Source organism: Schistocerca nitens, chromosome 8 (genome assembly GCF_023898315.1).
Source record: "Schistocerca nitens isolate TAMUIC-IGC-003100 chromosome 8, iqSchNite1.1, whole genome shotgun sequence".
NCBI lineage: Eukaryota > Metazoa > Arthropoda > Insecta > Orthoptera > Acrididae > Schistocerca > Schistocerca nitens.
Genome location: NC_064621.1, coordinates 24,031,682 through 24,056,309, shown reverse-complemented (window position 1 = coordinate 24,056,309; position 24,628 = coordinate 24,031,682). Strand labels below are relative to the sequence as shown.

Sequence of the window (24,628 nt, the reverse complement as noted above, 5' to 3'; positions counted from 1 at the left end):
GCCACGGTGGGAGGGGCTTTTACAAAATTCATTTGCCTCCTGTGAGGATCGAACTCACGACCTCTGGTTTACTAGACCAGCGCTCTGCCACTGAGCTAAGGAGGCGCCTCCTAGCGCGCTTTTCGGGTACTTTGTTCTTATGGACTAGTGAATCGGAGATCTTCAGCTGGAAACGCACCGCATTAGCGACCATTATTTGCATTTAGTTAGCACAGCTGCTGCTTTCCTACACATCTCACACGATATCGATGTACACCTAAAATTCCAAAACAACACATTTATTTCATTTCAGAGTTACTTTCAGCTTCAAATACCATTCCTCTGATATTCATACGAAGCTAGGCATCGTCGTAACCCGTTACGTTCGTTACGCAAGGCTCACGAGAGGGGCGCAGGTTGCATCCGCGTAGACACAAAATTTTGCGCCGCCCAGCGTGGGGCTCGAACCCACGACCCTGAGATTAAGAGTCTCATGCTCTACCGACTGAGCTAGCCGGGCTCCACACAATGCTTTACGAGCCATACAATACTGATGGGACCTGCGACCATCTATGGAAGATCCTTTTGACTACAGCTTATCTCCTGCTGCCACAAATGAGCTACAATCCCATTCAATGAAAAATTGTCTCCGAAAGGCATCAAATCTGCTTCAAATGATACGTGGCTATCAGCACCATTATTCAACACACATGCTCGACTGTGCGCAGACGCCTGTGGCGTAGCTCTTGGGCCCTGAATCAGACGCAGTAGTTCCAACAAAAACTCTCCTGAACGGCTCTGTGCCGAAAATTTCGCTACAGATCACCCTTGTCTTGCTTGAGCTTCAGGTAGACGCCGGTTTGCAGCCAGGAAGCGGACAGCAGCAACTTTCAACTAGTTTTGTAGTACTCAAACAACACAGTAAAACAGCATGCATCTTTTGCAGAACTGGAAAAACTCGACCGTGACAGGATTCGAACCTGCAATCTTCGGATCCGAAGTCCGACGCCTTATCCATTAGGCCACACGGTCACTGGCGCAATACGCTTCCCCAAACACACCTCATTACCGCCATTTGTGCACTTCCCGGAATGAATTTACCATCTTTGACGCAATTCTCCAATTTCAGTACTAAAAATGCGACGCTACTTCTTGCTGTGTCCCATCGCAAGTTACATTCAAGCCCTTATGACGCTCATCAAACAAGAGCTTGCAAATCAGCTTCAATCGCTTAGTGCCATCTCAGTCGGTTGTAGAACGTACCTCACCCTATGAGATACAATGGCGAGTTGCCGCTATTACCAAAGCGGCGGCGGCGCCGACGACGACGACGACGACGACGACGACGACGACGACGACGACAACCGCGAGGGTCTCTATCAGGGGTAGAAAATACATCACAAGAACTAAGTATTTCACGTCGGCATTCTCCGGAGACTCCCAAAAGCAGCAGTTTCTGGTGCCTACTTTAATAGCACCATTCGCACTATTCATTTGCGAGAGCATTTCTTAAATACCGCACCCATTTATAATTTGTTTTATCCTTGACCGCTTTTTTCGAAAGGGCCACGGTGGGAGGGGCTTTTACAAAATTCATTTGCCTCCTGTGAGGATCGAACTCACGACCTCTGGTTTACTAGACCAGCGCTCTGCCACTGAGCTAAGGAGGCGCCTCCTAGCGCGCTTTTCGGGTACTTTGTTCTTATGGACTAGTGAATCGGAGATCTTCAGCTGGAAACGCACCGCATTAGCGACCATTATTTGCATTTAGTTAGCACAGCTGCTGCTTTCCTACACATCTCACACGATATCGATGTACACCTAAAATTCCAAAACAACACATTTATTTCATTTCAGAGTTACTTTCAGCTTCAAATACCATTCCTCTGATATTCATACGAAGCTAGGCATCGTCGTAACCCGTTACGTTCGTTACGCAAGGCTCACGAGAGGGGCGCAGGTTGCATCCGCGTAGACACAAAATTTTGCGCCGCCCAGCGTGGGGCTCGAACCCACGACCCTGAGATTAAGAGTCTCATGCTCTACCGACTGAGCTAGCCGGGCTCCACACAATGCTTTACGAGCCATACAATACTGATGGGACCTGCGACCATCTATGGAAGATCCTTTTGACTACAGCTTATCTCCTGCTGCCACAAATGAGCTACAATCCCATTCAATGAAAAATTGTCTCCGAAAGGCATCAAATCTGCTTCAAATGATACGTGGCTATCAGCACCATTATTCAACACACATGCTCGACTGTGCGCAGACGCCTGTGGCGTAGCTCTTGGGCCCTGAATCAGACGCAGTAGTTCCAACAAAAACTCTCCTGAACGGCTCTGTGCCGAAAATTTCGCTACAGATCACCCTTGTCTTGCTTGAGCTTCAGGTAGACGCCGGTTTGCAGCCAGGAAGCGGACAGCAGCAACTTTCAACTAGTTTTGTAGTACTCAAACAACACAGTAAAACAGCATGCATCTTTTGCAGAACTGGAAAAACTCGACCGTGACAGGATTCGAACCTGCAATCTTCGGATCCGAAGTCCGACGCCTTATCCATTAGGCCACACGGTCACTGGCGCAATACGCTTCCCCAAACACACCTCATTACCGCCATTTGTGCACTTCCCGGAATGAATTTACCATCTTTGACGCAATTCTCCAATTTCAGTACTAAAAATGCGACGCTACTTCTTGCTGTGTCCCATCGCAAGTTACATTCAAGCCCTTATGACGCTCATCAAACAAGAGCGTGCAAATCAGCTTCAATCGCTTAGTGCCATCTCAGTCGGTTGCAGAAGGTACCTCACCCTATGAGATACAATGGCGAGTTGCCGCTATTACCAAAGCGGCGGCGGCGCCGACGACGACGACAGCCGCGAGGGTCTGTATCAGGGGTAGAAAATACATCACAAGAACTAAGTATTTCACGTCGGCATTCTCCGGAGACTCCCAAAAGCAGCAGTTTCTGGTGCCTACTTTAATAGCACCATTCGCACTATTCATTTGCGAGAGCATTTCTTAAATACCGCACCCATTTATAATTTGTTTTATCCTTGACCGCTTTTTTCGAAAGGGCCACGGTGGGAGGGGCTTTTACAAAATTCATTTGCCTCCTGTGAGGATCGAACTCACGACCTCTGGTTTACTAGACCAGCGCTCTGCCACTGAGCTAAGGAGGCGCCTCCTAGCGCGCTTTTCGGGTACTTTGTTCTTATGGACTAGTGAATCGGAGATCTTCAGCTGGAAACGCACCGCATTAGCGACCATTATTTGCATTTAGTTAGCACAGCTGCTGCTTTCCTACACATCTCACACGATATCGATGTACACCTAAAATTCCAAAACAACACATTTATTTCATTTCAGAGTTACTTTCAGCTTCAAATACCATTCCTCTGATATTCATACGAAGCTAGGCATCGTCGTAACCCGTTACGTTCGTTACGCAAGGCTCACGAGAGGGGCGCAGGTTGCATCCGCGTAGACACAAAATTTTGCGCCGCCCAGCGTGGGGCTCGAACCCACGACCCTGAGATTAAGAGTCTCATGCTCTACCGACTGAGCTAGCCGGGCTCCACACAATGCTTTACGAGCCATACAATACTGATGGGACCTGCGACCATCTATGGAAGATCCTTTTGACTACAGCTTATCTCCTGCTGCCACAAATGAGCTACAATCCCATTCAATGAAAAATTGTCTCCGAAAGGCATCAAATCTGCTTCAAATGATACGTGGCTATCAGCACCATTATTCAACACACATGCTCGACTGTGCGCAGACGCCTGTGGCGTAGCTCTTGGGCCCTGAATCAGACGCAGTAGTTCCAACAAAAACTCTCCTGAACGGCTCTGTGCCGAAAATTTCGCTACAGATCACCCTTGTCTTGCTTGAGCTTCAGGTAGACGCCGGTTTGCAGCCAGGAAGCGGACAGCAGCAACTTTCAACTAGTTTTGTAGTACTCAAACAACACAGTAAAACAGCATGCATCTTTTGCAGAACTGGAAAAACTCGACCGTGACAGGATTCGAACCTGCAATCTTCGGATCCGAAGTCCGACGCCTTATCCATTAGGCCACACGGTCACTGGCGCAATACGCTTCCCCAAACACACCTCATTACCGCCATTTGTGCACTTCCCGGAATGAATTTACCATCTTTGACGCAATTCTCCAATTTCAGTACTAAAAATGCGACGCTACTTCTTGCTGTGTCCCATCGCAAGTTACATTCAAGCCCTTATGACGCTCATCAAACAAGAGCTTGCAAATCAGCTTCAATCGCTTAGTGCCATCTCAGTCGGTTGTAGAACGTACCTCACCCTATGAGATACAATGGCGAGTTGCCGCTATTACCAAAGCGGCGGCGGCGCCGACGACGACGACGACGACGACGACGACGACGACGACGACGACGACGACGACAACCGCGAGGGTCTCTATCAGGGGTAGAAAATACATCACAAGAACTAAGTATTTCACGTCGGCATTCTCCGGAGACTCCCAAAAGCAGCAGTTTCTGGTGCCTACTTTAATAGCACCATTCGCACTATTCATTTGCGAGAGCATTTCTTAAATACCGCACCCATTTATAATTTGTTTTATCCTTGACCGCTTTTTTCGAAAGGGCCACGGTGGGAGGGGCTTTTACAAAATTCATTTGCCTCCTGTGAGGATCGAACTCACGACCTCTGGTTTACTAGACCAGCGCTCTGCCACTGAGCTAAGGAGGCGCCTCCTAGCGCGCTTTTCGGGTACTTTGTTCTTATGGACTAGTGAATCGGAGATCTTCAGCTGGAAACGCACCGCATTAGCGACCATTATTTGCATTTAGTTAGCACAGCTGCTGCTTTCCTACACATCTCACACGATATCGATGTACACCTAAAATTCCAAAACAACACATTTATTTCATTTCAGAGTTACTTTCAGCTTCAAATACCATTCCTCTGATATTCATACGAAGCTAGGCATCGTCGTAACCCGTTACGTTCGTTACGCAAGGCTCACGAGAGGGGCGCAGGTTGCATCCGCGTAGACACAAAATTTTGCGCCGCCCAGCGTGGGGCTCGAACCCACGACCCTGAGATTAAGAGTCTCATGCTCTACCGACTGAGCTAGCCGGGCTCCACACAATGCTTTACGAGCCATACAATACTGATGGGACCTGCGACCATCTATGGAAGATCCTTTTGACTACAGCTTATCTCCTGCTGCCACAAATGAGCTACAATCCCATTCAATGAAAAATTGTCTCCGAAAGGCATCAAATCTGCTTCAAATGATACGTGGCTATCAGCACCATTATTCAACACACATGCTCGACTGTGCGCAGACGCCTGTGGCGTAGCTCTTGGGCCCTGAATCAGACGCAGTAGTTCCAACAAAAACTCTCCTGAACGGCTCTGTGCCGAAAATTTCGCTACAGATCACCCTTGTCTTGCTTGAGCTTCAGGTAGACGCCGGTTTGCAGCCAGGAAGCGGACAGCAGCAACTTTCAACTAGTTTTGTAGTACTCAAACAACACAGTAAAACAGCATGCATCTTTTGCAGAACTGGAAAAACTCGACCGTGACAGGATTCGAACCTGCAATCTTCGGATCCGAAGTCCGACGCCTTATCCATTAGGCCACACGGTCACTGGCGCAATACGCTTCCCCAAACACACCTCATTACCGCCATTTGTGCACTTCCCGGAATGAATTTACCATCTTTGACGCAATTCTCCAATTTCAGTACTAAAAATGCGACGCTACTTCTTGCTGTGTCCCATCGCAAGTTACATTCAAGCCCTTATGACGCTCATCAAACAAGAGCGTGCAAATCAGCTTCAATCGCTTAGTGCCATCTCAGTCGGTTGCAGAAGGTACCTCACCCTATGAGATACAATGGCGAGTTGCCGCTATTACCAAAGCGGCGGCGGCGCCGACGACGACGACAGCCGCGAGGGTCTGTATCAGGGGTAGAAAATACATCACAAGAACTAAGTATTTCACGTCGGCATTCTCCGGAGACTCCCAAAAGCAGCAGTTTCTGGTGCCTACTTTAATAGCACCATTCGCACTATTCATTTGCGAGAGCATTTCTTAAATACCGCACCCATTTATAATTTGTTTTATCCTTGACCGCTTTTTTCGAAAGGGCCACGGTGGGAGGGGCTTTTACAAAATTCATTTGCCTCCTGTGAGGATCGAACTCACGACCTCTGGTTTACTAGACCAGCGCTCTGCCACTGAGCTAAGGAGGCGCCTCCTAGCGCGCTTTTCGGGTACTTTGTTCTTATGGACTAGTGAATCGGAGATCTTCAGCTGGAAACGCACCGCATTAGCGACCATTATTTGCATTTAGTTAGCACAGCTGCTGCTTTCCTACACATCTCACACGATATCGATGTACACCTAAAATTCCAAAACAACACATTTATTTCATTTCAGAGTTACTTTCAGCTTCAAATACCATTCCTCTGATATTCATACGAAGCTAGGCATCGTCGTAACCCGTTACGTTCGTTACGCAAGGCTCACGAGAGGGGCGCAGGTTGCATCCGCGTAGACACAAAATTTTGCGCCGCCCAGCGTGGGGCTCGAACCCACGACCCTGAGATTAAGAGTCTCATGCTCTACCGACTGAGCTAGCCGGGCTCCACACAATGCTTTACGAGCCATACAATACTGATGGGACCTGCGACCATCTATAGAAGATCCTTTTGACTACAGCTTATCTCCTGCTGCCACAAATGAGCTACAATCCCATTCAATGAAAAATTGTCTCCGAAAGGCATCAAATCTGCTTCAAATGATACGTGGCTATCAGCACCATTATTCAACACACATGCTCGACTGTGCGCAGACGCCTGTGGCGTAGCTCTTGGGCCCTGAATCAGACGCAGTAGTTCCAACAAAAACTCTCCTGAACGGCTCTGTGCCGAAAATTTCGCTACAGATCACCCTTGTCTTGCTTGAGCTTCAGGTAGACGCCGGTTTGCAGCCAGGAAGCGGACAGCAGCAACTTTCAACTAGTTTTGTAGTACTCAAACAACACAGTAAAACAGCATACATCTTTTGCAGAACTGGAAAAACTCGACCGTGACAGGATTCGAACCTGCAATCTTCGGATCCGAAGTCCGACGCCTTATCCATTAGGCCACACGGTCACTGGCGCAATACGCTTCCCCAAACACACCTCATTACCGCCATTTGTGCACTTCCCGGAATGAATTTACCATCTTTGACGCAATTCTCCAATTTCAGTACTAAAAATGCGACGCTACTTCTTGCTGTGTCCCATCGCAAGTTACATTCAAGCCCTTATGACGCTCATCAAACAAGAGCGTGCAAATCAGCTTCAATCGCTTAGTGCCATCTCAGTCGGTTGCAGAAGGTACCTCACCCTATGAGATACAATGGCGAGTTGCCGCTATTACCAAAGCGGCGGCGGCGCCGACGACGACGACAGCCGCGAGGGTCTGTATCAGGGGTAGAAAATACATCACAAGAACTAAGTATTTCACGTCGGCATTCTCCGGAGACTCCCAAAAGCAGCAGTTTCTGGTGCCTACTTTAATAGCACCATTCGCACTATTCATTTGCGAGAGCATTTCTTAAATACCGCACCCATTTATAATTTGTTTTATCCTTGACCGCTTTTTTCGAAAGGGCCACGGTGGGAGGGGCTTTTACAAAATTCATTTGCCTCCTGTGAGGATCGAACTCACGACCTCTGGTTTACTAGACCAGCGCTCTGCCACTGAGCTAAGGAGGCGCCTCCTAGCGCGCTTTTCGGGTACTTTGTTCTTATGGACTAGTGAATCGGAGATCTTCAGCTGGAAACGCACCGCATTAGCGACCATTATTTGCATTTAGTTAGCACAGCTGCTGCTTTCCTACACATCTCACACGATATCGATGTACACCTAAAATTCCAAAACAACACATTTATTTCATTTCAGAGTTACTTTCAGCTTCAAATACCATTCCTCTGATATTCATACGAAGCTAGGCATCGTCGTAACCCGTTACGTTCGTTACGCAAGGCTCACGAGAGGGGCGCAGGTTGCATCCGCGTAGACACAAAATTTTGCGCCGCCCAGCGTGGGGCTCGAACCCACGACCCTGAGATTAAGAGTCTCATGCTCTACCGACTGAGCTAGCCGGGCTCCACACAATGCTTTACGAGCCATACAATACTGATGGGACCTGCGACCATCTATAGAAGATCCTTTTGACTACAGCTTATCTCCTGCTGCCACAAATGAGCTACAATCCCATTCAATGAAAAATTGTCTCCGAAAGGCATCAAATCTGCTTCAAATGATACGTGGCTATCAGCACCATTATTCAACACACATGCTCGACTGTGCGCAGACGCCTGTGGCGTAGCTCTTGGGCCCTGAATCAGACGCAGTAGTTCCAACAAAAACTCTCCTGAACGGCTCTGTGCCGAAAATTTCGCTACAGATCACCCTTGTCTTGCTTGAGCTTCAGGTAGACGCCGGTTTGCAGCCAGGAAGCGGACAGCAGCAACTTTCAACTAGTTTTGTAGTACTCAAACAACACAGTAAAACAGCATACATATTTTGCAGAACTGGAAAAACTCGACCGTGACAGGATTCGAACCTGCAATCTTCGGATCCGAAGTCCGACGCCTTATCCATTAGGCCACACGGTCACTGGCGCAATACGTTTCCCCAAACACACCTCATTACCGCCATTTGTGCACTTCCCGGAATGAATTTACCATCTTTGACGCAATTCTCCAATTTCAGTACTAAAAATGCGACGCTACTTCTTGCTGTGTCCCATCGCAAGTTACATTCAAGCCCTTATGACGCTCATCAAACAAGAGCGTGCAAATCAGCTTCAATCGCTTAGTGCCATCTCAGTCGGTTGCAGAAGGTACCTCACCCTATGAGATACAATGGCGAGTTGCCGCTATTACCAAAGCGGCGGCGGCGCCGACGACGACGACAGCCGCGAGGGTCTGTATCAGGGGTAGAAAATACATCACAAGAACTAAGTATTTCACGTCGGCATTCTCCGGAGACTCCCAAAAGCAGCAGTTTCTGGTGCCTACTTTAATAGCACCATTCGCACTATTCATTTGCGAGAGCATTTCTTAAATACCGCACCCATTTATAATTTGTTTTATCATTGACCGCTTTTTTCGAAAGGGCCACGGTGGGAGGGGCTTTTACAAAATTCATTTGCCTCCTGTGAGGATCGAACTCACGACCTCTGGTTTACTAGACCAGCGCTCTGCCACTGAGCTAAGGAGGCGCCTCCTAGCGCGCTTTTCGGGTACTTTGTTCTTATGGACTAGTGAATCGGAGATCTTCAGCTGGAAACGCACCGCATTAGCGACCATTATTTGCATTTAGTTAGCACAGCTGCTGCTTTCCTACACATCTCACACGATATCGATGTACACCTAAAATTCCAAAACAACACATTTATTTCATTTCAGAGTTACTTTCAGCTTCAAATACCATTCCTCTGATATTCATACGAAGCTAGGCATCGTCGTAACCCGTTACGTTCGTTACGCAAGGCTCACGAGAGGGGCGCAGGTTGCATCCGCGTAGACACAAAATTTTGCGCCGCCCAGCGTGGGGCTCGAACCCACGACCCTGAGATTAAGAGTCTCATGCTCTACCGACTGAGCTAGCCGGGCTCCACACAATGCTTTACGAGCCATACAATACTGATGGGACCTGCGACCATCTATGGAAGATCCTTTTGACTACAGCTTATCTCCTGCTGCCACAAATGAGCTACAATCCCATTCAATGAAAAATTGTCTCCGAAAGGCATCAAATCTGCTTCAAATGATACGTGGCTATCAGCACCATTATTCAACACACATGCTCGACTGTGCGCAGACGCCTGTGGCGTAGCTCTTGGGCCCTGAATCAGACGCAGTAGTTCCAACAAAAACTCTCCTGAACGGCTCTGTGCCGAAAATTTCGCTACACATCACCCTTGTCTTGCTTGAGCTTCAGGTAGACGCCGGTTTGCAGCCAGGAAGCGGACAGCAGCAACTTTCAACTAGTTTTGTAGTACTCAAACAACACAGTAAAACAGCATGCATCTTTTGCAGAACTGGAAAAACTCGACCGTGACAGGATTCGAACCTGCAATCTTCGGATCCGAAGTCCGACGCCTTATCCATTAGGCCACACGGTCACTGGCGCAATACGCTTCCCCAAACACACCTCATTACCGCCATTTGTGCACTTCCCGGAATGAATTTACCATCTTTGACGCAATTCTCCAATTTCAGTACTAAAAATGCGACGCTACTTCTTGCTGTGTCCCATCGCAAGTTACATTCAAGCCCTTATGACGCTCATCAAACAAGAGCGTGCAAATCAGCTTCAATCGCTTAGTGCCATCTCAGTCGGTTGCAGAAGGTACCTCACCCTATGAGATACAATGGCGAGTTGCCGCTATTACCAAAGCGGCGGCGGCGCCGACGACGACGACGACAGCCGCGAGGGTCTGTATCAGGGGTAGAAAATACATTACAAGAACTAAGTATTTCACGTCGGCATTCTCCGGAGACTCCCAAAAGCAGCAGTTTCTGGTGCCTACTTTAATAGCACCATTCGCACTATTCATTTGCGAGAGCATTTCTTAAATACCGCACCCATTTATAATTTGTTTTATCCTTGACCGCTTTTTTCGAAAGGGCCACGGTGGGAGGGGCTTTTACAAAATTCATTTGCCTCCTGTGAGGATCGAACTCACGACCTCTGGTTTACTAGACCAGCGCTCTGCCACTGAGCTAAGGAGGCGCCTCCTAGCGCGCTTTTCGGGTACTTTGTTCTTATGGACTAGTGAATCGGAGATCTTCAGCTGGAAACGCACCGCATTAGCGACCATTATTTGCATTTAGTTAGCACAGCTGCTGCTTTCCTACACATCTCACACGATATCGATGTACACCTAAAATTCCAAAACAACACATTTATTTCATTTCAGAGTTACTTTCAGCTTCAAATACCATTCCTCTGATATTCATACGAAGCTAGGCATCGTCGTAACCCGTTACGTTCGTTACGCAAGGCTCACGAGAGGGGCGCAGGTTGCATCCGCGTAGACACAAAATTTTGCGCCGCCCAGCGTGGGGCTCGAACCCACGACCCTGAGATTAAGAGTCTCATGCTCTACCGACTGAGCTAGCCGGGCTCCACACAATGCTTTACGAGCCATACAATACTGATGGGACCTGCGACCATCTATGGAAGATCCTTTTGACTACAGCTTATCTCCTGCTGCCACAAATGAGCTACAATCCCATTCAATGAAAAATTGTCTCCGAAAGGCATCAAATCTGCTTCAAATGATACGTGGCTATCAGCACCATTATTCAACACACATGCTCGACTGTGCGCAGACGCCTGTGGCGTAGCTCTTGGGCCCTGAATCAGACGCAGTAGTTCCAACAAAAACTCTCCTGAACGGCTCTGTGCCGAAAATTTCGCTACAGATCACCCTTGTCTTGCTTGAGCTTCAGGTAGACGCCGGTTTGCAGCCAGGAAGCGGACAGCAGCAACTTTCAACTAGTTTTGTAGTACTCAAACAACACAGTAAAACAGCATGCATCTTTTGCAGAACTGGAAAAACTCGACCGTGACAGGATTCGAACCTGCAATCTTCGGATCCGAAGTCCGACGCCTTATCCATTAGGCCACACGGTCACTGGCGCAATACGCTTCCCCAAACACACCTCATTACCGCCATTTGTGCACTTCCCGGAATGAATTTACCATCTTTGACGCAATTCTCCAATTTCAGTACTAAAAATGCGACGCTACTTCTTGCTGTGTCCCATCGCAAGTTACATTCAAGCCCTTATGACGCTCATCAAACAAGAGCGTGCAAATCAGCTTCAATCGCTTAGTGCCATCTCAGTCGGTTGCAGAAGGTACCTCACCCTATGAGATACAATGGCGAGTTGCCGCTATTACCAAAGCGGCGGCGGCGCCGACGACGACGACGACAGCCGCGAGGGTCTGTATCAGGGGTAGAAAATACATTACAAGAACTAAGTATTTCACGTCGGCATTCTCCGGAGACTCCCAAAAGCAGCAGTTTCTGGTGCCTACTTTAATAGCACCATTCGCACTATTCATTTGCGAGAGCATTTCTTAAATACCGCACCCATTTATAATTTGTTTTATCCTTGACCGCTTTTTTCGAAAGGGCCACGGTGGGAGGGGCTTTTACAAAATTCATTTGCCTCCTGTGAGGATCGAACTCACGACCTCTGGTTTACTAGACCAGCGCTCTGCCACTGAGCTAAGGAGGCGCCTCCTAGCGCGCTTTTCGGGTACTTTGTTCTTATGGACTAGTGAATCGGAGATCTTCAGCTGGAAACGCACCGCATTAGCGACCATTATTTGCATTTAGTTAGCACAGCTGCTGCTTTCCTACACATCTCACACGATATCGATGTACACCTAAAATTCCAAAACAACACATTTATTTCATTTCAGAGTTACTTTCAGCTTCAAATACCATTCCTCTGATATTCATACGAAGCTAGGCATCGTCGTAACCCGTTACGTTCGTTACGCAAGGCTCACGAGAGGGGCGCAGGTTGCATCCGCGTAGACACAAAATTTTGCGCCGCCCAGCGTGGGGCTCGAACCCACGACCCCGAGATTAAGAGTCTCATGCTCTACCGACTGAGCTAGCCGGGCTCCACACAATGCTTTACGAGCCATACAATACTGATGGGACCTGCGACCATCTATGGAAGATCCTTTTGACTACAGCTTATCTCCTGCTGCCACAAATGAGCTACAATCCCATTCAATGAAAAATTGTCTCCGAAAGGCATCAAATCTGCTTCAAATGATACGTGGCTATCAGCACCATTATTCAACACACATGCTCGACTGTGCGCAGACGCCTGTGGCGTAGCTCTTGGGCCCTGAATCAGACGCAGTAGTTCCAACAAAAACTCTCCTGAACGGCTCTGTGCCGAAAATTTCGCTACAGATCACCCTTGTCTTGCTTGAGCTTCAGGTAGACGCCGGTTTGCAGCCAGGAAGCGGACAGCAGCAACTTTCAACTAGTTTTGTAGTACTCAAACAACACAGTAAAACAGCATGCATCTTTTGCAGAACTGGAAAAACTCGACCGTGACAGGATTCGAACCTGCAATCTTCGGATCCGAAGTCCGACGCCTTATCCATTAGGCCACACGGTCACTGGCGCAATACGCTTCCCCAAACACACCTCATTACCGCCATTTGTGCACTTCCCGGAATGAATTTACCATCTTTGACGCAATTCTCCAATTTCAGTACTAAAAATGCGACGCTACTTCTTGCTGTGTCCCATCGCAAGTTACATTCAAGCCCTTATGACGCTCATCAAACAAGAGCGTGCAAATCAGCTTCAATCGCTTAGTGCCATCTCAGTCGGTTGCAGAAGGTACCTCACCCTATGAGATACAATGGCGAGTTGCCGCTATTACCAAAGCGGCGGCGGCGCCGACGACGACGACAGCCGCGAGGGTCTGTATCAGGGGTAGAAAATACATCACAAGAACTAAGTATTTCACGTCGGCATTCTCCGGAGACTCCCAAAAGCAGCAGTTTCTGGTGCCTACTTTAATAGCACCATTCGCACTATTCATTTGCGAGAGCATTTCTTAAATACCGCACCCATTTATAATTTGTTTTATCCTTGACCGCTTTTTTCGAAAGGGCCACGGTGGGAGGGGCTTTTACAAAATTCATTTGCCTCCTGTGAGGATCGAACTCACGACCTCTGGTTTACTAGACCAGCGCTCTGCCACTGAGCTAAGGAGGCGCCTCCTAGCGCGCTTTTCGGGTACTTTGTTCTTATGGACTAGTGAATCGGAGATCTTCAGCTGGAAACGCACCGCATTAGCGACCATTATTTGCATTTAGTTAGCACAGCTGCTGCTTTCCTACACATCTCACACGATATCGATGTACACCTAAAATTCCAAAACAACACATTTATTTCATTTCAGAGTTACTTTCAGCTTCAAATACCATTCCTCTGATATTCATACGAAGCTAGGCATCGTCGTAACCCGTTACGTTCGTTACGCAAGGCTCACGAGAGGGGCGCAGGTTGCATCCGCGTAGACACAAAATTTTGCGCCGCCCAGCGTGGGGCTCGAACCCACGACCCTGAGATTAAGAGTCTCATGCTCTACCGACTGAGCTAGCCGGGCTCCACACAATGCTTTACGAGCCATACAATACTGATGGGACCTGCGACCATCTATGGAAGATCCTTTTGACTACAGCTTATCTCCTGCTGCCACAAATGAGCTACAATCCCATTCAATGAAAAATTGTCTCCGAAAGGCATCAAATCTGCTTCAAATGATACGTGGCTATCAGCACCATTATTCAACACACATGCTCGACTGTGCGCAGACGCCTGTGGCGTAGCTCTTGGGCCCTGAATCAGACGCAGTAGTTCCAACAAAAACTCTCCTGAACGGCTCTGTGCCGAAAATTTCGCTACAGATCACCCTTGTCTTGCTTGAGCTTCAGGTAGACGCCGGTTTGCAGCCAGGAAGCGGACAGCGGCAACTTTCAACTAGTTTTGTAGTACTCAAACAACACAGTAAAACAGCATGCATCTTTTGCAGAACTGGAAAAACTCGACCGTGACAGGATTCGAACCTGCAATCTTCGGATCCGAAGTCCGACGCCTTATCCATTAGGCCACACGGTCACTGGCGCAATACGCTTCCCCAAACACACCTCATTACCGCCATTTGTGCACTTCCCGGAATGAATTTACCATCTTTGACGCAATTCTCCAATTTCAGTACTAAAAATGCGACGCTACTTCTTGCTGTGTCCCATCGCAAGTTACATTCAAGCCCTTATGACGCTCATCAAACAAGAGCGTGCAAATCAGCTTCAATCGCTTAGTGCCATCTCAGTCGGTTGCAGAAGGTACCTCACCCTATGAGATACAATGGCGAGTTGCCGCTATTACCAAAGCGGCGGCGGCGCCGACGACGACGACAGCCGCGAGGGTCTGTATCAGGGGTAGAAAATACATCACAAGAACTAAGTATTTCACGTCGGCATTCTCCGGAGACTCCCAAAAGCAGCAGTTTCTGGTGCCTACTTTAATAGCACCATTCGCACTATTCATTTGCGAGAGTATTTCTTAAATACCGCACCCATTTATAATTTGTTTTATCCTTGACCGCTTTTTTCGAAAGGGCCACGGTGGGAGGGGCTTTTACAAAATTCATTTGCCTCCTGTGAGGATCGAACTCACGACCTCTGGTTTACTAGACCAGCGCTCTGCCACTGAGCTAAGGAGGCGCCTCCTAGCGCGCTTTTCGGGTACTTTGTTCTTATGGACTAGTGAATCGGAGATCTTCAGCTGGAAACGCACCGCATTAGCGACCATTATTTGCATTTAGTTAGCACAGCTGCTGCTTTCCTACACATCTCACACGATATCGATGTACACCTAAAATTCCAAAACAACACATTTATTTCATTTCAGAGTTACTTTCAGCTTCAAATACCATTCCTCTGATATTCATACGAAGCTAGGCATCGTCGTAACCCGTTACGTTCGTTACGCAAGGCTCACGAGAGGGGCGCAGGTTGCATCCGCGTAGACACAAAATTTTGCGCCGCCCAGCGTGGGGCTCGAACCCACGACCCTGAGATTAAGAGTCTCATGCTCTACCGACTGAGCTAGCCGGGCTCCACACAATGCTTTACGAGCCATACAATACTGATGGGACCTGCGACCATCTATGGAAGATCCTTTTGACTACAGCTTATCTCCTGCTGCCACAAATGAGCTACAATCCCATTCAATGAAAAATTGTCTCCGAAAGGCATCAAATCTGCTTCAAATGATACGTGGCTATCAGCACCATTATTCAACACACATGCTCGACTGTGCGCAGACGCCTGTGGCGTAGCTCTTGGGCCCTGAATCAGACGCAGTAGTTCCAACAAAAACTCTCCTGAACGGCTCTGTGCCGAAAATTTCGCTACAGATCACCCTTGTCTTGCTTGAGCTTCAGGTAGACGCCGGTTTGCAGCCAGGAAGCGGACAGCAGCAACTTTCAACTAGTTTTGTAGTACTCAAACAACACAGTAAAACAGCATGCATCTTTTGCAGAACTGGAAAAACTCGACCGTGACAGGATTCGAACCTGCAATCTTCGGATCCGAAGTCCGACGCCTTATCCATTAGGCCACACGGTCACTGGCGCAATACGCTTCCCCAAACACACCTCATTACCGCCATTTGTGCACTTCCCGGAATGAATTTACCATCTTTGACGCAATTCTCCAATTTCAGTACTAAAAATGCGACGCTACTTCTTGCTGTGTCCCATCGCAAGTTACATTCAAGCCCTTATGACGCTCATCAAACAAGAGCGTGCAAATCAGCTTCAATCGCTTAGTGCCATCTCAGTCGGTTGCAGAAGGTACCTCACCCTATGAGATACAATGGCGAGTTGCCGCTATTACCAAAGCGGCGGCGGCGCCGACGACGACGACAGCCGCGAGGGTCTGTATCAGGGGTAGAAAATACATCACAAGAACTAAGTATTTCACGTCGGCATTCTCCGGAGACTCCCAAAAGCAGCAGTTTCTGGTGCCTACTTTAATAGCACCATTCGCACTATTCATTTGCGAGAGCATTTCTTAAATACCGCACCCATTTATAATTTGTTTTATCCTTGACCGCTTTTTTCGAAAGGGCCACGGTGGGAGGGGCTTTTACAAAATTCATTTGCCTCCTGTGAGGATCGAACTCACGACCTCTGGTTTACTAGACCAGCGCTCTGCCACTGAGCTAAGGAGGCGCCTCCTAGCGCGCTTTTCGGGTACTTTGTTCTTATGGACTAGTGAATCGGAGATCTTCAGCTGGAAACGCACCGCATTAGCGACCATTATTTGCATTTAGTTAGCACAGCTGCTGCTTTCCTACACATCTCACACGATATCGATGTACACCTAAAATTCCAAAACAACACATTTATTTCATTTCAGAGTTACTTTCAGCTTCAAATACCATTCCTCTGATATTCATACGAAGCTAGGCATCGTCGTAACCCGTTACGTTCGTTACGCAAGGCTCACGAGAGGGGCGCAGGTTGCATCCGCGTAGACACAAAATTTTGCGCCGCCCAGCGTGGGGCTCGAACCCACGACCCTGAGATTAAGAGTCTCATGCTCTACCGACTGAGCTAGCCGGGCTCCACACAATGCTTTACGAGCCATACAATACTGATGGGACCTGCGACCATCTATGGAAGATCCTTTTGACTACAGCTTATCTCCTGCTGCCACAAATGAGCTACAATCCCATTCAATGAAAAATTGTCTCCGAAAGGCATCAAATCTGCTTCAAATGATACGTGGCTATCAGCACCATTATTCAACACACATGCTCGACTGTGCGCAGACGCCTGTGGCGTAGCTCTTGGGCCCTGAATCAGACGCAGTAGTTCCAACAAAAACTCTCCTGAACGGCTCTGTGCCGAAAATTTCGCTACACATCACCCTTGTCTTGCTTGAGCTTCAGGTAGACGCCGGTTTGCAGCCAGGAAGCGGACAGCGGCAACTTTCAACTAGTTTTGTAGTACTCAAACAACACAGTAAAACAGCATGCATCTTTTGCAGAACTGGAAAAACTCGACCGTGACAGGATTCGAACCTGCAATCTTCGGATCCGAAGTCCGACGCCTTATCCATTAGGCCACACGGTCACTGGCGCAATACGCTTCCCCAAACACACCTCATTACCGCCATTTGTGCACTTCCCGGAATGAATTTACCATCTTTGACGCAATTCTCCAATTTCAGTACTAAAAATGCGACGCTACTTCTTGCTGTGTCCCATCGCAAGTTACATTCAAGCCCTTATGACGCTCATCAAACAAGAGCGTGCAAATCAGCTTCAATCGCTTAGTGCCATCTCAGTCGGTTGCAGAAGGTACCTCACCCTATGAGATACAATGGCGAGTTGCCGCTATTACCAAAGCGGCGGCGGCGCCGACGACGACGACAGCCGCGAGGGTCTGTATCAGGGGTAGAAAATACATCACAAGAACTAAGTATTTCACGTCGGCATTCTCCGGAGACTCCCAAAAGCAGCAGTTTCTGGTGCCTACTTTAATAGCACCATTCGCACTATTCATTTGCGAGAGCATTTCTTAAATACCGCACCCATTTATAATTTGTTTTATCCTTGACCGCTTTTTTCGAAAGGGCCACGGTGGGAGGGGCTTTTACAAAATTCATTTGCCTCCTGTGAGGATCGAACTCACGACCTCTGGTTTACTAGACCAGCGCTCTGCCACTGAGCTAAGGAGGCGCCTCCTAGCGCGCTTTTCGGGTACTTTGTTCTTATGGACTAGTGAATCGGAGATCTTCAGCTGGAAACGCACCGCATTAGCGACCATTATTTGCATTTAGTTAGCACAGCTGCTGCTTTCCTACACATCTCACACGATATCGATGTACACCTAAAATTCCAAAACAACACATTTATTTCATTTCAGAGTTACTTTCAGCTTCAAATACCATTCCTCTGATATTCATACGAAGCTAGGCATCGTCGTAACCCGTTACGTTCGTTACGCAAGGCTCACGAGAGGGGCGCAGGTTGCATCCGCGTAGACACAAAATTTTGCGCCGCCCAGCGTGGGGCTCGAACCCACGACCCTGAGATTAAGAGTCTCATGCTCTACCGACTGAGCTAGCCGGGCTCCACACAATGCTTTACGAGCCATACAATACTGATGGGACCTGCGACCATCTATGGAAGATCCTTTTGACTACAGCTTATCTCCTGCTGCCACAAATGAGCTACAATCCCATTCAATGAAAAATTGTCTCCGAAAGGCATCAAATCTGCTTCAAATGATACGTGGCTATCAGCACCATTATTCAACACACATGCTCGACTGTGCGCAGACGCCTGTGGCGTAGCTCTTGGGCCCTGAATCAGACGCAGTAGTTCCAACAAAAACTCTCCTGAACGGCTCTGTGCCGAAAATTTCGCTACAGATCACCCTTGTCTTGCTTGAGCTTCAGGTAGACGCCGGTTTGCAGCCAGGAAGCGGACAGCGGCAACTTTCAACTAGTTTTGTAGTACTCAAACAACACAGTAAAACAGCATGCATCTTTTGCAGAACTGGAAAAACTCGACCGTGACAGGATTCGAACCTGCAATCTTCGGATCCGAAGTCCGACGCCTTATCCATTAGGCCACACGGTCACTGGCGCAATACGCTTCCCCAAACACACCTCATTACCGCCATTTGTGCACTTCCCGGAATGAATTTACCATCTTTGACGCAATTCTCCAATTTCAGTACTAAAAATGCGACGCTACTTCTTGCTGTGTCCCATCGCAAGTTACATTCAAGCCCTTATGACGCTCATCAAACAAGAGCGTGCAAATCAGCTTCAATCGCTTAGTGCCATCTCAGTCGGTTGCAGAAGGTACCTCACCCTATGAGATACAATGGCGAGTTGCCGCTATTACCAAAGCGGCGGCGGCGCCGACGACGACGACAGCCGCGAGGGTCTGTATCAGGGGTAGAAAATACATCACAAGAACTAAGTATTTCACGTCGGCATTCTCCGGAGACTCCCAAAAGCAGCAGTTTCTGGTGCCTACTTTAATAGCACCATTCGCACTATTCATTTGCGAGAGCATTTCTTAAATACCGCACCCATTTATAATTTGTTTTATCCTTGACCGCTTTTTTCGAAAGGGCCACGGTGGGAGGGGCTTTTACAAAATTCATTTGCCTCCTGTGAGGATCGAACTCACGACCTCTGGTTTACTAGACCAGCGCTCTGCCACTGAGCTAAGGAGGCGCCTCCTAGCGCGCTTTTCGGGTACTTTGTTCTTATGGACTAGTGAATCGGAGATCTTCAGCTGGAAACGCACCGCATTAGCGACCATTATTTGCATTTAGTTAGCACAGCTGCTGCTTTCCTACACATCTCACACGATATCGATGTACACCTAAAATTCCAAAACAACACATTTATTTCATTTCAGAGTTACTTTCAGCTTCAAATACCATTCCTCTGATATTCATACGAAGCTAGGCATCGTCGTAACCCGTTACGTTCGTTACGCAAGGCTCACGAGAGGGGCGCAGGTTGCATCCGCGTAGACACAAAATTTTGCGCCGCCCAGCGTGGGGCTCGAACCCACGACCCTGAGATTAAGAGTCTCATGCTCTACCGACTGAGCTAGCCGGGCTCCACACAATGCTTTACGAGCCATACAATACTGATGGGACCTGCGACCATCTATGGAAGATCCTTTTGACTACAGCTTATCTCCTGCTGCCACAAATGAGCTACAATCCCATTCAATGAAAAATTGTCTCCGAAAGGCATCAAATCTGCTTCAAATGATACGTGGCTATCAGCACCATTATTCAACACACATGCTCGACTGTGCGCAGACGCCTGTGGCGTAGCTCTTGGGCCCTGAATCAGACGCAGTAGTTCCAACAAAAACTCTCCTGAACGGCTCTGTGCCGAAAATTTCGCTACAGATCACCCTTGTCTTGCTTGAGCTTCAGGTAGACGCCGGTTTGCAGCCAGGAAGCGGACAGCGGCAACTTTCAACTAGTTTTGTAGTACTCAAACAACACAGTAAAACAGCATGCATCTTTTGCAGAACTGGAAAAACTCGACCGTGACAGGATTCGAACCTGCAATCTTCGGATCCGAAGTCCGACGCCTTATCCATTAGGCCACACGGTCACTGGCGCAATACGCTTCCCCAAACACACCTCATTACCGCCATTTGTGCACTTCCCGGAATGAATTTACCATCTTTGACGCAATTCTCCAATTTCAGTACTAAAAATGCGACGCTACTTCTTGCTGTGTCCCATCGCAAGTTACATTCAAGCCCTTATGACGCTCATCAAACAAGAGCGTGCAAATCAGCTTCAATCGCTTAGTGCCATCTCAGTCGGTTGCAGAAGGTACCTCACCCTATGAGATACAATGGCGAGTTGCCGCTATTACCAAAGCGGCGGCGGCGCCGACGACGACGACAGCCGCGAGGGTCTGTATCAGGGGTAGAAAATACATCACAAGAACTAAGTATTTCACGTCGGCATTCTCCGGAGACTCCCAAAAGCAGCAGTTTCTGGTGCCTACTTTAATAGCACCATTCGCACTATTCATTTGCGAGAGCATTTCTTAAATACCGCACCCATTTATAATTTGTTTTATCCTTGACCGCTTTTTTCGAAAGGGCCACGGTGGGAGGGGCTTTTACAAAATTCATTTGCCTCCTGTGAGGATCGAACTCACGACCTCTGGTTTACTAGACCAGCGCTCTGCCACTGAGCTAAGGAGGCGCCTCCTAGCGCGCTTTTCGGGTACTTTGTTCTTATGGACTAGTGAATCGGAGATCTTCAGCTGGAAACGCACCGCATTAGCGACCATTATTTGCATTTAGTTAGCACAGCTGCTGCTTTCCTACACATCTCACACGATATCGATGTACACCTAAAATTCCAAAACAACACATTTATTTCATTTCAGAGTTACTTTCAGCTTCAAATACCATTCCTCTGATATTCATACGAAGCTAGGCATCGTCGTAACCCGTTACGTTCGTTACGCAAGGCTCACGAGAGGGGCGCAGGTTGCATCCGCGTAGACACAAAATTTTGCGCCGCCCAGCGTGGGGCTCGAACCCACGACCCTGAGATTAAGAGTCTCATGCTCTACCGACTGAGCTAGCCGGGCTCCACACAATGCTTTACGAGCCATACAATACTGATGGGACCTGCGACCATCTATGGAAGATCCTTTTGACTACAGCTTATCTCCTGCTGCCACAAATGAGCTACAATCCCATTCAATGAAAAATTGTCTCCGAAAGGCATCAAATCTGCTTCAAATGATACGTGGCTATCAGCACCATTATTCAACACACATGCTCGACTGTGCGCAGACGCCTGTGGCGTAGCTCTTGGGCCCTGAATCAGACGCAGTAGTTCCAACAAAAACTCTCCTGAACGGCTCTGTGCCGAAAATTTCGCTACACATCACCCTTGTCTTGCTTGAGCTTCAGGTAGACGCCGGTTTGCAGCCAGGAAGCGGACAGCGGCAACTTTCAACTAGTTTTGTAGTACTCAAACAACACAGTAAAACAGCATGCATCTTTTGCAGAACTGGAAAAACTCGACCGTGACAGGATTCGAACCTGCAATCTTCGGATCCGAAGTCCGACGCCTTATCCATTAGGCCACACGGTCACTGGCGCAATACGCTTCCCCAAACACACCTCATTACCGCCATTTGTGCACTTCCCGGAATGAATTTACCATCTTTGACGCAATTCTCCAATTTCAGTACTAAAAATGCGACGCTACTTCTTGCTGTGTCCCATCGCAAGTTACATTCAAGCCCTTATGACGCTCATCAAACAAGAGCGTGCAAATCAGCTTCAATCGCTTAGTGCCATCTCAGTCGGTTGCAGAAGGTACCTCACCCTATGAGATACAATGGCGAGTTGCCGCTATTACCAAAGCGGCGGCGGCGCCGACGACGACGACAGCCGCGAGGGTCTGTATCAGGGGTAGAAAATACATCACAAGAACTAAGTATTTCACGTCGGCATTCTCCGGAGACTCCCAAAAGCAGCAGTTTCTGGTGCCTACTTTAATAGCACCATTCGCACTATTCATTTGCGAGAGCATTTCTTAAATACCGCACCCATTTATAATTTGTTTTATCCTTGACCGCTTTTTTCGAAAGGGCCACGGTGGGAGGGGCTTTTACAAAATTCATTTGCCTCCTGTGAGGATCGAACTCACGACCTCTGGTTTACTAGACCAGCGCTCTGCCACTGAGCTAAGGAGGCGCCTCCTAGCGCGCTTTTCGGGTACTTTGTTCTTATGGACTAGTGAATCGGAGATCTTCAGCTGGAAACGCACCGCATTAGCGACCATTATTTGCATTTAGTTAGCACAGCTGCTGCTTTCCTACACATCTCACACGATATCGATGTACACCTAAAATTCCAAAACAACACATTTATTTCATTTCAGAGTTACTTTCAGCTTCAAATACCATTCCTCTGATATTCATACGAAGCTAGGCATCGTCGTAACCCGTTACGTTCGTTACGCAAGGCTCACGAGAGGGGCGCAGGTTGCATCCGCGTAGACACAAAATTTTGCGCCGCCCAGCGTGGGGCTCGAACCCACGACCCTGAGATTAAGAGTCTCATGCTCTACCGACTGAGCTAGCCGGGCTCCACACAATGCTTTACGAGCCATACAATACTGATGGGACCTGCGACCATCTATGGAAGATCCTTTTGACTACAGCTTATCTCCTGCTGCCACAAATGAGCTACAATCCCATTCAATGAAAAATTGTCTCCGAAAGGCATCAAATCTGCTTCAAATGATACGTGGCTATCAGCACCATTATTCAACACACATGCTCGACTGTGCGCAGACGCCTGTGGCGTAGCTCTTGGGCCCTGAATCAGACGCAGTAGTTCCAACAAAAACTCTCCTGAACGGCTCTGTGCCGAAAATTTCGCTACAGATCACCCTTGTCTTGCTTGAGCTTCAGGTAGACGCCGGTTTGCAGCCAGGAAGCGGACAGCGGCAACTTTCAACTAGTTTTGTAGTACTCAAACAACACAGTAAAACAGCATGCATCTTTTGCAGAACTGGAAAAACTCGACCGTGACAGGATTCGAACCTGCAATCTTCGGATCCGAAGTCCGACGCCTTATCCATTAGGCCACACGGTCACTGGCGCAATACGCTTCCCCAAACACACCTCATTACCGCCATTTGTGCACTTCCCGGAATGAATTTACCATCTTTGACGCAATTCTCCAATTTCAGTACTAAAAATGCGACGCTACTTCTTGCTGTGTCCCATCGCAAGTTACATTCAAGCCCTTATGACGCTCATCAAACAAGAGCGTGCAAATCAGCTTCAATCGCTTAGTGCCATCTCAGTCGGTTGCAGAAGGTACCTCACCCTATGAGATACAATGGCGAGTTGCCGCTATTACCAAAGCGGCGGCGGCGCCGACGACGACGACAGCCGCGAGGGTCTGTATCAGGGGTAGAAAATACATCACAAGAACTAAGTATTTCACGTCGGCATTCTCCGGAGACTCCCAAAAGCAGCAGTTTCTGGTGCCTACTTTAATAGCACCATTCGCACTATTCATTTGCGAGAGCATTTCTTAAATACCGCACCCATTTATAATTTGTTTTATCCTTGACCGCTTTTTTCGAAAGGGCCACGGTGGGAGGGGCTTTTACAAAATTCATTTGCCTCCTGTGAGGATCGAACTCACGACCTCTGGTTTACTAGACCAGCGCTCTGCCACTGAGCTAAGGAGGCGCCTCCTAGCGCGCTTTTCGGGTACTTTGTTCTTATGGACTAGTGAATCGGAGATCTTCAGCTGGAAACGCACCGCATTAGCGACCATTATTTGCATTTAGTTAGCACAGCTGCTGCTTTCCTACACATCTCACACGATATCGATGTACACCTAAAATTCCAAAACAACACATTTATTTCATTTCAGAGTTACTTTCAGCTTCAAATACCATTCCTCTGATATT

General features: G+C 48.1%; 49 non-coding genes across 49 annotated transcripts; all 49 read right to left on the bottom strand.

The window, feature by feature from the left end:
- Window positions 1-33: 33 nt before the first annotated feature.
- Window positions 34-105, bottom strand: Trnat-agu (transfer RNA threonine (anticodon AGU)). Its single transcript has one exon. It is a non-coding gene; the product is annotated as a tRNA-Thr (tRNA).
- Window positions 106-426: 321 nt separating this feature from the next.
- Trnak-cuu (transfer RNA lysine (anticodon CUU)) lies at window positions 427-499 on the bottom strand. The gene has a single exon. It is a non-coding gene; the product is annotated as a tRNA-Lys (tRNA).
- Window positions 500-938: 439 nt separating this feature from the next.
- Trnar-ucg (transfer RNA arginine (anticodon UCG)) lies at window positions 939-1,011 on the bottom strand. Its single transcript has one exon. It is a non-coding gene; the product is annotated as a tRNA-Arg (tRNA).
- A 566-nt stretch (window positions 1,012-1,577) lies between these two features.
- On the bottom strand, window positions 1,578-1,649 carry Trnat-agu (transfer RNA threonine (anticodon AGU)). The gene has a single exon. It is a non-coding gene; the product is annotated as a tRNA-Thr (tRNA).
- A 321-nt stretch (window positions 1,650-1,970) lies between these two features.
- Trnak-cuu (transfer RNA lysine (anticodon CUU)) lies at window positions 1,971-2,043 on the bottom strand. The gene has a single exon. It is a non-coding gene; the product is annotated as a tRNA-Lys (tRNA).
- A 439-nt stretch (window positions 2,044-2,482) lies between these two features.
- On the bottom strand, window positions 2,483-2,555 carry Trnar-ucg (transfer RNA arginine (anticodon UCG)). Its single transcript has one exon. It is a non-coding gene; the product is annotated as a tRNA-Arg (tRNA).
- Window positions 2,556-3,091: 536 nt separating this feature from the next.
- On the bottom strand, window positions 3,092-3,163 carry Trnat-agu (transfer RNA threonine (anticodon AGU)). The gene has a single exon. It is a non-coding gene; the product is annotated as a tRNA-Thr (tRNA).
- A 321-nt stretch (window positions 3,164-3,484) lies between these two features.
- On the bottom strand, window positions 3,485-3,557 carry Trnak-cuu (transfer RNA lysine (anticodon CUU)). The gene has a single exon. It is a non-coding gene; the product is annotated as a tRNA-Lys (tRNA).
- A 439-nt stretch (window positions 3,558-3,996) lies between these two features.
- On the bottom strand, window positions 3,997-4,069 carry Trnar-ucg (transfer RNA arginine (anticodon UCG)). The gene has a single exon. It is a non-coding gene; the product is annotated as a tRNA-Arg (tRNA).
- Window positions 4,070-4,644: 575 nt separating this feature from the next.
- Trnat-agu (transfer RNA threonine (anticodon AGU)) lies at window positions 4,645-4,716 on the bottom strand. The gene has a single exon. It is a non-coding gene; the product is annotated as a tRNA-Thr (tRNA).
- A 321-nt stretch (window positions 4,717-5,037) lies between these two features.
- On the bottom strand, window positions 5,038-5,110 carry Trnak-cuu (transfer RNA lysine (anticodon CUU)). The gene has a single exon. It is a non-coding gene; the product is annotated as a tRNA-Lys (tRNA).
- Window positions 5,111-5,549: 439 nt separating this feature from the next.
- Window positions 5,550-5,622, bottom strand: Trnar-ucg (transfer RNA arginine (anticodon UCG)). The gene has a single exon. It is a non-coding gene; the product is annotated as a tRNA-Arg (tRNA).
- A 536-nt stretch (window positions 5,623-6,158) lies between these two features.
- Trnat-agu (transfer RNA threonine (anticodon AGU)) lies at window positions 6,159-6,230 on the bottom strand. The gene has a single exon. It is a non-coding gene; the product is annotated as a tRNA-Thr (tRNA).
- A 321-nt stretch (window positions 6,231-6,551) lies between these two features.
- On the bottom strand, window positions 6,552-6,624 carry Trnak-cuu (transfer RNA lysine (anticodon CUU)). The gene has a single exon. It is a non-coding gene; the product is annotated as a tRNA-Lys (tRNA).
- A 439-nt stretch (window positions 6,625-7,063) lies between these two features.
- Trnar-ucg (transfer RNA arginine (anticodon UCG)) lies at window positions 7,064-7,136 on the bottom strand. Its single transcript has one exon. It is a non-coding gene; the product is annotated as a tRNA-Arg (tRNA).
- Window positions 7,137-7,672: 536 nt separating this feature from the next.
- On the bottom strand, window positions 7,673-7,744 carry Trnat-agu (transfer RNA threonine (anticodon AGU)). Its single transcript has one exon. It is a non-coding gene; the product is annotated as a tRNA-Thr (tRNA).
- A 321-nt stretch (window positions 7,745-8,065) lies between these two features.
- On the bottom strand, window positions 8,066-8,138 carry Trnak-cuu (transfer RNA lysine (anticodon CUU)). The gene has a single exon. It is a non-coding gene; the product is annotated as a tRNA-Lys (tRNA).
- A 439-nt stretch (window positions 8,139-8,577) lies between these two features.
- Window positions 8,578-8,650, bottom strand: Trnar-ucg (transfer RNA arginine (anticodon UCG)). Its single transcript has one exon. It is a non-coding gene; the product is annotated as a tRNA-Arg (tRNA).
- A 536-nt stretch (window positions 8,651-9,186) lies between these two features.
- Window positions 9,187-9,258, bottom strand: Trnat-agu (transfer RNA threonine (anticodon AGU)). The gene has a single exon. It is a non-coding gene; the product is annotated as a tRNA-Thr (tRNA).
- A 321-nt stretch (window positions 9,259-9,579) lies between these two features.
- Trnak-cuu (transfer RNA lysine (anticodon CUU)) lies at window positions 9,580-9,652 on the bottom strand. Its single transcript has one exon. It is a non-coding gene; the product is annotated as a tRNA-Lys (tRNA).
- Window positions 9,653-10,091: 439 nt separating this feature from the next.
- Window positions 10,092-10,164, bottom strand: Trnar-ucg (transfer RNA arginine (anticodon UCG)). The gene has a single exon. It is a non-coding gene; the product is annotated as a tRNA-Arg (tRNA).
- Window positions 10,165-10,703: 539 nt separating this feature from the next.
- On the bottom strand, window positions 10,704-10,775 carry Trnat-agu (transfer RNA threonine (anticodon AGU)). Its single transcript has one exon. It is a non-coding gene; the product is annotated as a tRNA-Thr (tRNA).
- A 321-nt stretch (window positions 10,776-11,096) lies between these two features.
- On the bottom strand, window positions 11,097-11,169 carry Trnak-cuu (transfer RNA lysine (anticodon CUU)). Its single transcript has one exon. It is a non-coding gene; the product is annotated as a tRNA-Lys (tRNA).
- A 439-nt stretch (window positions 11,170-11,608) lies between these two features.
- On the bottom strand, window positions 11,609-11,681 carry Trnar-ucg (transfer RNA arginine (anticodon UCG)). Its single transcript has one exon. It is a non-coding gene; the product is annotated as a tRNA-Arg (tRNA).
- Window positions 11,682-12,220: 539 nt separating this feature from the next.
- On the bottom strand, window positions 12,221-12,292 carry Trnat-agu (transfer RNA threonine (anticodon AGU)). Its single transcript has one exon. It is a non-coding gene; the product is annotated as a tRNA-Thr (tRNA).
- Window positions 12,293-12,613: 321 nt separating this feature from the next.
- Trnak-cuu (transfer RNA lysine (anticodon CUU)) lies at window positions 12,614-12,686 on the bottom strand. The gene has a single exon. It is a non-coding gene; the product is annotated as a tRNA-Lys (tRNA).
- Window positions 12,687-13,125: 439 nt separating this feature from the next.
- Window positions 13,126-13,198, bottom strand: Trnar-ucg (transfer RNA arginine (anticodon UCG)). Its single transcript has one exon. It is a non-coding gene; the product is annotated as a tRNA-Arg (tRNA).
- A 536-nt stretch (window positions 13,199-13,734) lies between these two features.
- Window positions 13,735-13,806, bottom strand: Trnat-agu (transfer RNA threonine (anticodon AGU)). Its single transcript has one exon. It is a non-coding gene; the product is annotated as a tRNA-Thr (tRNA).
- A 321-nt stretch (window positions 13,807-14,127) lies between these two features.
- On the bottom strand, window positions 14,128-14,200 carry Trnak-cuu (transfer RNA lysine (anticodon CUU)). Its single transcript has one exon. It is a non-coding gene; the product is annotated as a tRNA-Lys (tRNA).
- Window positions 14,201-14,639: 439 nt separating this feature from the next.
- Window positions 14,640-14,712, bottom strand: Trnar-ucg (transfer RNA arginine (anticodon UCG)). The gene has a single exon. It is a non-coding gene; the product is annotated as a tRNA-Arg (tRNA).
- A 536-nt stretch (window positions 14,713-15,248) lies between these two features.
- On the bottom strand, window positions 15,249-15,320 carry Trnat-agu (transfer RNA threonine (anticodon AGU)). Its single transcript has one exon. It is a non-coding gene; the product is annotated as a tRNA-Thr (tRNA).
- A 321-nt stretch (window positions 15,321-15,641) lies between these two features.
- On the bottom strand, window positions 15,642-15,714 carry Trnak-cuu (transfer RNA lysine (anticodon CUU)). Its single transcript has one exon. It is a non-coding gene; the product is annotated as a tRNA-Lys (tRNA).
- Window positions 15,715-16,153: 439 nt separating this feature from the next.
- Trnar-ucg (transfer RNA arginine (anticodon UCG)) lies at window positions 16,154-16,226 on the bottom strand. Its single transcript has one exon. It is a non-coding gene; the product is annotated as a tRNA-Arg (tRNA).
- Window positions 16,227-16,762: 536 nt separating this feature from the next.
- Window positions 16,763-16,834, bottom strand: Trnat-agu (transfer RNA threonine (anticodon AGU)). Its single transcript has one exon. It is a non-coding gene; the product is annotated as a tRNA-Thr (tRNA).
- A 321-nt stretch (window positions 16,835-17,155) lies between these two features.
- On the bottom strand, window positions 17,156-17,228 carry Trnak-cuu (transfer RNA lysine (anticodon CUU)). Its single transcript has one exon. It is a non-coding gene; the product is annotated as a tRNA-Lys (tRNA).
- Window positions 17,229-17,667: 439 nt separating this feature from the next.
- Trnar-ucg (transfer RNA arginine (anticodon UCG)) lies at window positions 17,668-17,740 on the bottom strand. The gene has a single exon. It is a non-coding gene; the product is annotated as a tRNA-Arg (tRNA).
- Window positions 17,741-18,276: 536 nt separating this feature from the next.
- Trnat-agu (transfer RNA threonine (anticodon AGU)) lies at window positions 18,277-18,348 on the bottom strand. The gene has a single exon. It is a non-coding gene; the product is annotated as a tRNA-Thr (tRNA).
- A 321-nt stretch (window positions 18,349-18,669) lies between these two features.
- Trnak-cuu (transfer RNA lysine (anticodon CUU)) lies at window positions 18,670-18,742 on the bottom strand. The gene has a single exon. It is a non-coding gene; the product is annotated as a tRNA-Lys (tRNA).
- Window positions 18,743-19,181: 439 nt separating this feature from the next.
- Window positions 19,182-19,254, bottom strand: Trnar-ucg (transfer RNA arginine (anticodon UCG)). The gene has a single exon. It is a non-coding gene; the product is annotated as a tRNA-Arg (tRNA).
- Window positions 19,255-19,790: 536 nt separating this feature from the next.
- Window positions 19,791-19,862, bottom strand: Trnat-agu (transfer RNA threonine (anticodon AGU)). Its single transcript has one exon. It is a non-coding gene; the product is annotated as a tRNA-Thr (tRNA).
- Window positions 19,863-20,183: 321 nt separating this feature from the next.
- On the bottom strand, window positions 20,184-20,256 carry Trnak-cuu (transfer RNA lysine (anticodon CUU)). Its single transcript has one exon. It is a non-coding gene; the product is annotated as a tRNA-Lys (tRNA).
- A 439-nt stretch (window positions 20,257-20,695) lies between these two features.
- Window positions 20,696-20,768, bottom strand: Trnar-ucg (transfer RNA arginine (anticodon UCG)). Its single transcript has one exon. It is a non-coding gene; the product is annotated as a tRNA-Arg (tRNA).
- Window positions 20,769-21,304: 536 nt separating this feature from the next.
- On the bottom strand, window positions 21,305-21,376 carry Trnat-agu (transfer RNA threonine (anticodon AGU)). The gene has a single exon. It is a non-coding gene; the product is annotated as a tRNA-Thr (tRNA).
- Window positions 21,377-21,697: 321 nt separating this feature from the next.
- Window positions 21,698-21,770, bottom strand: Trnak-cuu (transfer RNA lysine (anticodon CUU)). The gene has a single exon. It is a non-coding gene; the product is annotated as a tRNA-Lys (tRNA).
- A 439-nt stretch (window positions 21,771-22,209) lies between these two features.
- Trnar-ucg (transfer RNA arginine (anticodon UCG)) lies at window positions 22,210-22,282 on the bottom strand. The gene has a single exon. It is a non-coding gene; the product is annotated as a tRNA-Arg (tRNA).
- Window positions 22,283-22,818: 536 nt separating this feature from the next.
- Window positions 22,819-22,890, bottom strand: Trnat-agu (transfer RNA threonine (anticodon AGU)). Its single transcript has one exon. It is a non-coding gene; the product is annotated as a tRNA-Thr (tRNA).
- Window positions 22,891-23,211: 321 nt separating this feature from the next.
- On the bottom strand, window positions 23,212-23,284 carry Trnak-cuu (transfer RNA lysine (anticodon CUU)). The gene has a single exon. It is a non-coding gene; the product is annotated as a tRNA-Lys (tRNA).
- Window positions 23,285-23,723: 439 nt separating this feature from the next.
- Trnar-ucg (transfer RNA arginine (anticodon UCG)) lies at window positions 23,724-23,796 on the bottom strand. Its single transcript has one exon. It is a non-coding gene; the product is annotated as a tRNA-Arg (tRNA).
- Window positions 23,797-24,332: 536 nt separating this feature from the next.
- Trnat-agu (transfer RNA threonine (anticodon AGU)) lies at window positions 24,333-24,404 on the bottom strand. Its single transcript has one exon. It is a non-coding gene; the product is annotated as a tRNA-Thr (tRNA).
- Between the last annotated feature and the right edge of the window lie 224 nt (window positions 24,405-24,628).